The following is a 13,126-nucleotide window of genomic DNA, read 5'->3' as shown; positions in this document are numbered from 1 at the left end:
TCTGAAGTTCCTCAATTGGCTTTTTCACCTGATGACCTTTTAAATTCATTGCTTATAATCATCATTAATCATCTTAAAATCATATCTCAACATTACTGAAGAGAATAAATTAGAACTACCATTTCAATCATAACTTACATCTTTCTTCTTCAACTGCTCTAAAGTAGATTCTATATAATGTACATGCACTTGTATAGTTGGAAAGTAATTATTTTTTCAAAAGCAATTTATTAACATTTCAAGTAGGTGTGGTGCAATTTTGAGTTAGTCATTTTTAATCCCATAAAGCTTTCATTATAACACACACTTGGTATCTTATTTGTATGAGCTCCTTTCTATAAGAATGATCACTTAGATATCTTGTCAATAAATATTAGACTCAGTTACCTCTTGGAATATGTTATCTTAATTGATATTAAACAAGCTATTTAAGTCTAGGTTTTGTGGGGAGAGTTTGTCATCATGATAGTAATTTTTCCAACTTCAGTAAATGTTAAGTCATCATGATCTATCTGGATTGGTTAGATAAGAGGCAGTTCTTTGATCTTGAGAATGTGCATTCCTTTTCCTGTGATTGAACATATTCTTTTACATTAAAAAAAAAACAAACAAACAAAAGAATAATGGTTTAAGGCCTGGTTCATTCAAGGGTGATCCATTTAAAAACATTGGCTCATGATAGACTAGTTATAACTTATTTGTACACTAGATGGCCTTTTATTTGGATTGGGGATTATATTTTGCTAGCGATGAGAAACTTTGTGTCTATGATCCAAGTCAATCTTTCCTTACATATAGCTACCAAATAAATTGAACTTGTAAGTTATGTAACTGTGAGTGTTCATTAAAGTAGAGGAAAGATAGCTGGGAGTCTTAAGGAATATTTAATCAGATGGTTTAGATTCAGGAGAATTACCCACATTATACTACAGAGCAAACCTGTTTAGCTACTTAATTATTCATGACAGCCATTGTCTCTGAGACAAGCTAGGTAGCTGGACTCATTTTTAATACGTAACTTATTTTCTATGCTCCATACAAGCCATGATTTTTCTGTTTTGAAAAAACAGAAAAGAGCAGAGGTTTATAGTTTTCCAGGAAACTTAGGTGTGTTTGGTCCCTTTGACTGAATGGCATAGAATGCTTTGGATATTTGGATAGGTTACTACTGTAGATGGCCACATGCAATAGTATGGTTTCGGTTATCTTTCAAGCTTATAATGCTATTACCTCTATTTGTCACAAGTAACTCATGGTAGCCATGCAATGCTGTGTGATGTTGCCTCTCAGGCACTGATGATTAGATTGAATTGGACATGGCCCAATGGATGCCAACCAGATTTTGTTTGAGGAACTTTGGAATTGGGAATGAGATAGCAAATGACTTTTGTTTGCAGACACCATTTAACAGTTAACATCAGGAGCTGTGATCAGACTGTAATATTCTATATGGACAAAGAATAAAAAAGAAGGATCTAGCTATGCAAAGAGAAGCATCATGAACAGAAATAAAGTCCTGATAGTTTACATTTCTCAGTTTTAGACACTATGTGAGGCTCATCTGCAGTTCTGTTTAGGTTCCTCTCCTCCATTTCATCACAGTATATTTCTCTCTCTCTGTTTTTTTTTTTTTCCTTAAGGAAGCTTGAGTTGCTTCTGTCACTTTCAACTGAGATATCTCACTGAGTAATAATAGAATTTATTAATGAGGGCAATCAGTATAAAAACATATGTATGTAACATGGTATGTGTCCAACATATTTAATTAAATCTGAGAGAAAATGTTATGATCTTTATAACTTTTGGCTTTAGAGGGTAACCTTTATCTAACTTTGTCTTCATATTTTGGGGATCTTTTACTCTAGTCACTCAAGCATTTTTTATAATATTTAGGATGCACTTCAAATCTAAGATTACAGGAAATCATTTGCTTTATTTTCTAGGACAAAATATTGAGGCATTATCATTGGAGAAACAAAGTAATAAGTCATAGTTACATCTAATGAATTGTTATTGAATTTGTACAGGCAAATCAAAGACCTCCTTTTAAACAGAAATGCTGATCTTAACTGTTATGTTAGCTTGTCATTGATATCTTAATCTTCCTGACAAAACTGTAAAAGTGCAAAGCATTATGTCAGTTCTGTGTTGAACTACTAAATGTGTAAAATCTAAAAGAAGTAGACACTATTGACTAGTAGTAATGTTTATTTATTTTTATTTCTGCACATGGCTACTTAAACATTTGAAATTTGTATGAAACCTTGTTTATTTTTTGATTTGTACCTTTATGACCTACTGCTCTCTGGAAGTGTCAGTTTTTGTGTATGTGCAATATATTTAATTTGTTATTTTGTTGTTTTGGATTCATATAAAGTGGAGAAAACAGGTTTGGATCTGTTTGATCAATTCCTTCAGGTGCTAGTCTCCTTTAATTGCAGTATTGATTGCAGCAGGTGTAATGGGACCTGTGACTTCATATGATACCATGTCAGCCTTCAGAGGAAACAAAAGCTTTGGAAGCAAGTGGTTCAGGTTACTATTTATCTCATGACCCTATGAAATTTGACATGTGTCATTAATAGTGACATTCCAGAGATTCAGATTTCTTTGGCATAGCTTTGCAAGTTAAAACAGTTCTCTTGAATCTTTATAGTCTTGAAATCTTTCCATGTATGTTACCCATGAGAATGTTAGTATTTCTTGAGTTCAGCAAGGTCAGATGAAAAGCAATTTTTTCCCCTTTCTCTGGTTTCTGGTTGGCCTTTTTGTTTTAGGTAACAATGGATGGAAGAATTGTGAAATTTTAGGAGCTCACAATTTAGTAAGGAGAATAAGCCATCGATAGAAATAGTGGCAACTGTATCATAACTGAGACTTAAGTAGTAGGGAAAATTCATTTTGGAAAGTGTATGGGAGGCTGGTAGACTTGTCTCAGACACTTTTCAGCTACTTTCTCGCTGGTGATATTATCTATATAACCTTCACTTTCTTCATCTGAAAGTTATGAGACTAATAATAATATTTGCTTAATTAGGATGTTTGTTAGGAGACAGTACATATTTCTAGATAATCATAAGTGCTCAAAATATAAATTAAATGTAATCCCTGCAGTAGAGGAAGGAGAAGTTAATTTTATCTAGTATATTCAGAGAAAAAGCCAAGGAAGAGGGAACAAAACTGTAAGGTATGTAGGGTTTCAAAGACTAAGATGATGCTTCTTAAGTGATGGATATCAGAGGTGAAAGTGTGCCATATGACCTCAGGAAAGTAAGTAAATTAGGTTGAGAGATATCTAAGGTTTACATGTTTCAGTGAGTCTTAAGCTTTCAAACCAAAAGATTTCTCCGAGCACAGGAAACATCTGTCCCTAGGGAAGGTAGCACCACCACCAACAACGCATTTTCCAATGCCGCATAGTTAGAAAAATGTCTCAATGTTTGGAATTGACTTGGCTCTATAATTCACATTCACTGTCTCAGTTTATTGCCAAAATAACTTTTGGAGAGTGGATGAGTCTCATTGCATGAGATAAGGAAAGTGAGGCTCACAGTGAGGCTCACAGTTGGTGAATTAGTAGGTGATGGAAATGGGACTTGAAAATCTGACTGCAGGCCCTCTTTCTAAACCATTCTGTATACTGCTTCCAGAGACTTGAGCCTGGGTGTTCAATTTTTGGAAGTCTCTTGTTTTACTATTGTTATTTTTTAAACCAAGAAAATGTTGCATCCAGCCCAAGAATATATATATTTATTTCGATATAATGTTTTAAAATGCAAATGTTTTCATCTATTTAGTAGGTTAATAGTATAACACAGACTGTCAATTTCTGAAGATCTGACAATTTTCAAGTGTCTCCTTTCAAGGATATTAGGACATAACCTTGAAAGAGCTTCAAGATATTTTTAGTCTGCTTGTTTGATGGTGCTTTTCACTATATAATTCCTAGCCAAGACATTTGCTGCTTTGTTTGCAAAATGAAATAAAAAATCTAACGCTCTTTCTTCAACATTTGCATGATTAATTTTAAAATTTGCTATAGTATTAATAATTTTATGCAGTTACTAATTAAGGTTTTATGATAACGGAATAGCTTTGTATAAGCCTTTCTTAAAGTTTTATAGTTTTTTTCAGTTGATGATTTATAGTTAAATGCTTGTCATGAGGAATCATGAATTTTCTCTGAAGGAAACTTATAAATGGATTCCTAAACTTTGAATTTAGAGTCAAGTGTAGAGTGATTGAAATATATCTTCCATAAAATTAATAAAGAATAATTTTAAAGAAGTTGTAAATATCTATATCATATAGACTTGCATTCTAATTAATGTTATTCACCACATTAAAGTATTGTATTTTAGTTGCAAATAATTATATTAATTTGTGTGATATATACTTACTACTCACAAATTATCTTGTTTATACTTGAATGATGAAGACCAAATACTAGTTTGAATCAATTATGCTTAATATCTTGATTAGCAGCTTATCTCTGGGAAAGGAATAACAAAGTTTGCAAGACTTATGAAATTCAGGCATACTTGAAAATCACAAAAAGCTTTCATTTCTTGATAGCTAAAGATGAGTGGAAATTCAACTTAACCTAGTATCTAAAAGCAAACAAAGCATATATCTAAATAACACTAATTCTGGTTCTGATTTTAAGTAAGAGCTTGAATATATAGAACTTCAACTCTTAAATTATGGAGCTGGATGTCCCTAGGAAAGTGAATTAGGATTACATTTACATGGAACATTTTATAGTCAAGGTGTAGGAAACCAGCCAGAAAAGAAAAACAAAAATAATTTAAGAAATAATCATGCCTACATACAAACTTTTTCCATTTGGCATGTGACCTCAAATTTGTCTTTTTTACTAGGAAAATAAGATTGTTATATTTGTTACAAGTACTTAGACTGGATGCTTGCTTAAAGACAATACCCCCAAACACGACTGACTGACTGCTTTTTTATTTTAATTTTAATTTATTTATTTTTTGTCTTGATCTTTCCTTTTAAGACAGAGAATACTTTATTTAAACCCATGAGGTAAATGGACAGCTTGGGTCTGAAATAAAGCATCATATTTTCAAACACAGGTCAGTAATTGTATGTGAAAGTATATACACTGTTATGTACAAATTAATGGATTAGAGCACAGCTTATCAATGCTTTTAAGACAGATTAAACTTCCCTGTAAAAGCAGTACCTTTGTGACATTTTTAACTTTTGTATTCCTCTCCTCCTTCTTTATCCTTTACTTCAACAGAAACCACACCAAACTCCTCATAATCCTTCTCAAGGGCCTCAGAAAATTCTCCTTCCTCCATGCCCTCACCCACATACCAGTGAACAAAGGCATGGTTGGCATGCATCAGGTCAAACTTGTGGTGCAAATGAGCACAGGTCTCACCACTGGCTGTGGTGTTGCTCAACATGCCCAAGCCTCGCCTTACTTTGGCCAGTTCTCCACCAGGTACCACAGTTGGAGGCTCGTGATTGATGCCAACTTTGAAGCTAGTGAGACCCCAGTCCACAAACTGGATTATATGCTTGGTCTTGATGGTGGCAATGGCAGCATGAACATCTTTGGGAACCATGTCACCATGGACCCACAGGGAGCAAGCCATGTCTTTACTATGGCAAGGGGCACGTTTGACCATCTGGTTGGCTGGCTCAAAGCATGCATTGATGATCACTGTTATAGAAGGTACAGATGGCAGGCTTTTGCAGCAGAGATGACAGGAGCATGTATGACCAGAGGGAAGTGGATATGAGGATAGGGTACCAGGTTTGTCTGGAATTCTGTCAGATCAACATTTAAGGCTCCATCAAATCTGAGGGACATGGTGATGGAAGACACAATTTAGCTAACACTGTGGCTAAGGCTTGTGTTATGTTGGATGTTCAATATCGAGGTTTCTACTACAGCTGGCCTCATAGTTTAGCATGAAGGCAAAATCAGGGTGCTCCAGGATGGTTTGTGTAGTGAAGATGGATTTTTAGGACTCAAATATAGCTGTGGAAACCTGGGGGGGGGGTACGTTAATGGAGAATTCCAGCTTGGACTTCTTACCAGAAGGTCATTCTATCAGCAGGGAGGTGAACCTAGAACCAATTCCCCCTCCAAAGCTGTGGAAAACCAAGAACCCTGAAGACTTGTGCACTGGTCAGACAGTTTCCAAATTCAGTTCAAGATGAAGTTAATGATCCTCTTGTCAAGGGTGTAATGCCTTTGGTCAGTTATCGGCAGCATCTTCCTTGCCTGTGTTAGACTGTTCAGGGTGGGAATGCTGGCAGTAGGTGCCAGTGCAAACTCCATCAATGACCATGGGTGCTGGGTCTACAAACACCGGGCACATGTTTGTCAACAGCCATCACACTGAAGAAGGTGTTAAAGGAGTCATCTCCTCCCCAATAGTCTTGTCACTTGGCATTTGACCATTGGGCTGGATGCCATGTTCCAGGCAATAGAGCTCCCAGAAGACATTGCCAGTCTGACCAGCCTGGCCAACATGGATGAAGATATAGTCAAGCATGGTTGCTGCTTTGTGGCTGCTGATCAGATAGTGGAGAGGAAGGGGTGAGGTTGTTGCTTCTAACAGGGAGACTCTTAGGCAGTTGATGTAAGACAGCCTGCCAAAATATGATTTATTTAAAAATGAAATGTGAAATTTTTATTTTTAAAAAATATGTTCTCTATGTGAAAAGAGTCAATAATCAATACTTTTTGGTAAGGTACTTTCAGTTCTGTGAAACATGAGGTGGTTTTTAAAAATGGTCTCTGCTCTTGAGGAGTTCAAGTTTAGCAACATATAAAAAATGTAAGTAATTAAAGCATATTATCATATTTATTACCTTCTACATATATAGTACAGGGTAATGGGTAGTGAGCTTTATTTGAGACCAGTAAGATTTCAGAGACAGAGCATATATATAAATAAATAAAATATAAATAAATGAAATATAATGAAATCTTCACTAATGAATACAACATGTATAAAAAACATGTATTAGAGCATGGAGAAACAAAGTAATGTGTTCAGAGGCTGTGAATTTGGCATTTTCAGAAATTAAGGAGGGAAGGATTTGGTGGATGGGTATGAGACTGCAAAGCAAGCATATCAGGAGATGAGTAGTAAGTTGTAAAATACTTGGAGTTATTATTTTTTTCTTCTTTGGGGAAAATAGCTTAGAAAAGTTTTCGGGTCAGCTATTCAAGATAGGATAGTTCACACTACTAGTGTAAAAGAAAATCCACTAGCAGTAATCCAGGTGACAGGGAAAAAACTTAAAAGGTTATTTTCGTAGTTTGAGTGGTAAATTTAATAATACCTAACCTAAGAGAGGGAGTAAAGATGAAGTAAGACAGATTAAAAGCCATTTAAATATGATTTAATGATTAAATTAATACATACATATAGTGAGAATGGGAGAGTCAAATTAACTTCCAGGAATGTGACTTTGGGGAGAAAAAGGATAATAGATTCAATTTGGACATGTTGAATTTGAAGTTCCCATGGAGTGCACAGGTTATGTATGTATATTTAGTAGAAAATCATATAAACATGCTGTGACCTTGGAGAAAAGGACAGGGCCATCATAGTACATTGGTGGGTATTTCATTCAGGTTCCCAAGAGGAAAATTATGAGCACTCAGTAATAACTATAATAATTTGGGGAGGGTATATTTACAAAGAGATGGATTATAAAAGTATGGGCAAGTTAAAAGGAAACCAAAAGAGTATTGAAGGATACTTACTAACAGCAATAAAACTATTACATTTTCTAAACCTAAACAGATGAGAGAGGGTAAAGGTCACCTAAAGCTGTATGTAAATACATACAAGAATGCAGGTGGCCATGAGAGAAACAGTGTCCGTCTGTTGAGGGATACAGCCAGCTTGAGAGGAGACATCATATGAGGGGAATAAATAAACTGACCTGACTTTCTTCCTTCTCTCTGAACTTATACTATTGATCCCCATTGGCCAAACTAGGTCAAAGGAAGCCATAGTGCATAGGAGCTCATTGATACAGGATGGAAAGGTTTGCTTCTTAGGGCACAAGCAAAGTGAGAGGGCTAGGAGTTATTCTGGAGGAAGCAGTAAAAGTTACCCATCACAGAAACACCAAGGGTTGCCTGCTTCAGGCAGAGTATGCCAAACAAGATGAGAAAAAAAAAAAAACACAAAAAACACAAAAAAAGAATGGGCAACATTAGCACGAGACAAGAAAATAAGAGGGAATTGATACAGTGGTTGTTCTAGGATTGCCTGATGATATGCAACTCATGGAAAGCCAAACTTATCATAATATAAAATACAGAGAGATGAAGAAATAAAAAAAAAAATGAGGCCAGGAGAGTATATGTTGGATATTGTAGGTGATGATCTTAATAGCAACAGTTTTACTGGAGTGGTGTGAAAGCAGTAATAGTGCAATGGATTAAGGAATAAAAGGAAGTAAGGAAGTTAAAGCAGTAAATGTAGACTCTTTTTTAAAGGTCTGTGAATTAAACAAGAAGGATGGCTAGAGGGGCAGTCAAATGTGAGTTCCGTGAAGAAATGTTCAAAGGAGTAAGATTTATCTAATATTTTAATGCTGTAATTTTAGACTCAGGAATATAAGGATTATACTTTAGGAAGGTAGCAACACCCATATTAAACAAGGCCATTATAACCCTCAGCAGGAAATAAATAACTACAATATGTGTCTTGGTTCCCAAACTATTGTGCTAGAACCTGGACCAGACAGTATGCGAAATATTAATTGAAGGTGTTCTCTACCTGGTTTTCTAGGCCATGTGTTGGCCCTTACTGACCTTGATGTTAAATAGAAATGTATTTATGTAGGGATAGTGTCCTTTGGAGAAAAGAGAATCCCCAGATCTTTTTAAGCACTAAGTTACCACTGAGTGATGATACCATTGAGTGATGAGACAGTATAGTTGTAGAGATTTTAATAGACAGAGCAGGTTTCTATCTTTCTTTTTCAACTCATACAATGTATATACAAAATACCTTTATACCAATGGATATAGTCAGTGTTGAGCAGTGGTTCTCAGTGGAGAGTGGTTTTGCCTCCCTCAGGGAGACATGTGGCAATGTCTGGAGATGCTTGGTTGTCACAACTGGGAATGGAGTATTATCATCTAGTGGGCAAAAGCCACGAATGCTGCTAAGCATCCTATAATGCATAGGACACCCACATCTACAATGAAGATTTATGCAGCCCAAAATGTTAGTAGTGGGGATGCTGAAAAATCCTGGTGTTGGGTTCTGGAGAAGGAGAAGAAAGTGCAAGAGACATGTATCCTGCTCCCACTCAGCGATTCCTCAAAAGGAAGGAGTAGATTTGACAGAATTCCTCATGACATTGTAGGGTTTAGAACTAGAAGAAACTGGGGTTCTGTATTATAAATGAATTTGAGAATATCAACCCACAAATATGTCCTACTACACTGAAAGTAGGATGAGGGAGCAACAAATATGGCCACACAATGAGGCGGTCTGGACACAGGAAGGGTTTCAGATCATCCTCTGATTTACCACTCCACTAGAAGAGAAATGGAAGAGATCCAGAAATTCCCGTAGATCCAGGGAGGCTGAGAGTAAGGGTCTTGTGCTTGTGCTTGCCAGTAGCAAAATACAACATGGAGAATCTCACCAAAAGGTTCCATGAGGTAAGTAGTGGAAATCCATTAGTTGAATGTGTGGGAAGTGGAGAGGACTATGCTCTTATAGGGAGGAACAAACCCAGAGGTTCCTCTCTGCTGGAAATGATCATCCCAGATCTGACAGCTGCATGACACCAAAGACTATTCTGCCATAAACAGTTTATGTCCCATCCTAGCTATATGTCCTTAGGGAGCTGAGTGAACTTCTGGGAGCAAGCAGTTCAGGTCCCAAGTGATTCACAATTAAGATGGCCTTGTGAACACCTTGACATAGAAGTTAAACAGGAAGGTAACTGCTTTAAACATACCAAAGCCAGAGAGTGAAAATCTCAAGTGGACTCCATAAAGATTTCTGCATGAAGTGGGAGATCAGAATCTTGGGTTTTGTTGAAGTTCAGTTTTAAAACATCTTAATTATATTGACATATTGCTGATATTTCAGCTCCATTACACATTTAAAAATTAATATTGGTTGTTCAACTGCTATAGTCCTCTTATTTAAGAATTGACTCCTCTACCCCATGCCTTTTTTTTAAAAAACAGGAATCAAGATTATCTATGAAAGTATTTTGCATTTAAATTATGCTGATTTTAGATATTTTTTCTTGTACATATCATAATTTCCTACCACAATAAATTAAGTGATTCAACTGTTTTATGATTATTTCTTGACAGTTGGCTATGATCGAATCTTTGAATTTTTTTATAATACTATAAAACCAGTATTTTATTAAAAGAAAATCATTGGGGCATCTGGGTGGCTCAGTGGGTTATGCCTCTGCCTTCGGTTCAGGTCATGATCTTGGGGTCCTGGGATCGAGACCCGCATATTGCTGGGATACAGTTATATGAAAGAATAGGACATAGCTTAATTTTATAGAAAGTTGGTAAATAAATGGAAAGATTTTTTCCCTAAAATCTCTATAAATAAATATTTATGTCTATAGTAGCTATTTTAAAAGATTACAAGAATCTTATAGAAATACTATGGTATTATTTAAATAAATTCAGGAAAGAAACCTAATGGCAAGAAAAAAATTATCTTCCCCTTGCCCAATTTCTTTTCTTATTCCCTTTTAGGAGAGCCTTACTCATATATATGTTTTCTGAATGTGTACAAGTGGCTCCCCTGATCGTCCTTGACAGTAGACATTTCCACATATCTTTTTCGTCCCACCCTGGTCACGACTACATCACCTTCCAGGGCCCAAGACCCCCTCTTTGGACTTCTCACCCTGCATACTAAAGCCTTTCCTCATTACTGTTTTTCAGTGATGCGCGTCATTGTCAGACTTCTACCACAGAGAGAGTATGGACTGGGAAGATGGAGGGTAAGAGTTTAGGAAATGTGGGATAGATACTGATAAAGTTCTTGTTTCCAGATTGACATGGTAGTTGTAATCTCAAATGGGCACCCCCCCAACCCCGTTTTAGCTCTGCATTGCAAAAAATAAAATATTCTTTAGCTTAATTGTAGAACTTTCCCAGGTTTCAGTCTATTACTTGAGCCAAGGATTTAGGGATTTAGGCTGTTGCTCATTGTTTTGCTTTAAACTACCCAGTGCCATTTGAAGCATCTGCTCACCCTGCAGTCCTTGAATGCCTCCTTCTTAGCATACTGTTCTTATGGCAGTAGCTGTTTCTCAAAGCCTTCATTGAACTCTTTGCTTCAGACTGCAGGTAAAAAGTGAATCAGAGATGTGCTATGTCATGCTGGGTGTTGAGATTCTTCTCATAGAACACTAGATGAACTTTGGGTTTGTTTGTTTTCAGCCTTAATTAAGCAAGATGAATAATTCTAAATTCCTTCTTATCTATCAAGATTGTTTAAGGTTAGATCACTGGGGTACAACCCTGGTTCCCCTGTGTATTATGGTAGCCCCTCCAATGTCACCTCTGCAACCTACTCATGGTATCATTTTTCCCCACTAATCAGAATTCTTTATTCCAGAAACCACAAATGGTCTCTGGTGAATTTGAGCTGCCAAACAACTCATTTGGAAAAAAAAAAAATAGACAAATATAATAGGGAAGCTAGAGAAATAGGCCCAGAAAAACTCAGAATACCTAAATGGCTAGAAGCCTAGGTGAGGTCATCTAAGGAAATATCTGTGCGTATAGTGCCAAGACAGCCACCACTGGATTCTGGATTCTGCCACTGGCTCTGCTGTCCCTTGACTGTAGAGGCTGCTACCGGCAGCACCTGACTACTTCCCCTAGACAGTCATAATTAATCCTAAATTTGCTGTATTTTCCTGGCATGAGTACCTGACTGATGGAGCATAACTTCCAGGAATCATAGAGAGCAAATGTATAATTTTAAAGTTTCTTTATTGGAAGGTGGTCCTTAAATTTTACCAAGTTAATACTTTTATGGATTTCCCCAAATATAAATAAGGGCAGTGGCCTGGAAATATTCCTGTGCTTTTTCAGATTTATTCTCCATCCTTTTGCATCCTGCTCTGTTCTTTGAAGTGCTGACTTGTGCAGACTCCATCAACTCATCCCCTTATTGTTTGGCTTTAGCTGAGGTAACCAGCCGAAACCTCAGGCAGGAGACCAACTGGAGAGGAGAGAGAAAGAGAGAGAGATAAGGGTATTTATTTCTTGTCTTTCTTCTAGTCTTTCTAGTCTCCGTGGACTGGCTTTATCATTTGACAGAATCCTTAGCTTCTGTAGGAGTCTTTTCCAGTTTTTTCTAGCTTTCTGGATGACTGGGATCCTATAACTGCACTCTTTGATCTGTTAAACCTATGGGTGCTGGTGGCATGAGATCCCTTGTGACTTCCTTATGAACTACTCTGATTTTTGTAAATTGTCCCTTAATTAAATCCTTCTCAAAATATTATCATTTGGATGTGCCATCTGTTTTTGCCTGGGACCCCAAATTATACAGGTATCCTCAAAAATGGCAAGTATCCTCTCTCAAGACATTTCTTCCTATGACCCAGAGCAGAGCTATTCTGTAGGGAACACCATATACCTGCTCTCTGTTTACCCTACTGTGGTCCTTTTCTGCTTTCGGAAAGTAGGTGATTTCAGGACTATTTTACTATAATAGCTGCATGAAAGGACTTAGATGAGGAAATCCCAAAGCAAAGTGATGTAAAATAGAGAAAGCTCAGAAAAAAACAAAAACAAAAATAAAAACAAAAAACCCCCACAAACCATATCATTGGGAAGACAGGAGTGTTTTTACCCTTGAACTCCCAGGAAAGACACAAATTGATCATGCCAAAGTATTACATCATGGTTTTTACTCATAGAACCTTATACTTGAGTATAGATTTTAGATATGGATATACTTGGGTATAGATATTAGAAGATAGGGTGAAGGAAAAGGTACTTAAAAAATAGAATAGTAGCCATCATTTATTATTTAGCATTAAATGAAATAGCACATTGTAAACTGCTTATGTATAGGCTATTATGTTGGAATGAGTCATG

General features: G+C 36.4%; 1 pseudogene; it reads right to left on the bottom strand.

Annotated features, from left to right (window-relative positions):
• Window positions 1–5,222: 5,222 nt before the first annotated feature.
• LOC132010608 (tubulin alpha chain-like) lies at window positions 5,223–6,539 on the bottom strand (annotated as a pseudogene).
• Between the last annotated feature and the right edge of the window lie 6,587 nt (window positions 6,540–13,126).

Source organism: Mustela nigripes, chromosome 2, assembly GCF_022355385.1.
Source record: "Mustela nigripes isolate SB6536 chromosome 2, MUSNIG.SB6536, whole genome shotgun sequence".
Classification (NCBI taxonomy): domain Eukaryota; kingdom Metazoa; phylum Chordata; class Mammalia; order Carnivora; family Mustelidae; genus Mustela; species Mustela nigripes.
The sequence above is the reverse complement of the archived record's forward strand: the minus strand, read 5'-3'. Positions and strand labels throughout refer to the sequence as shown.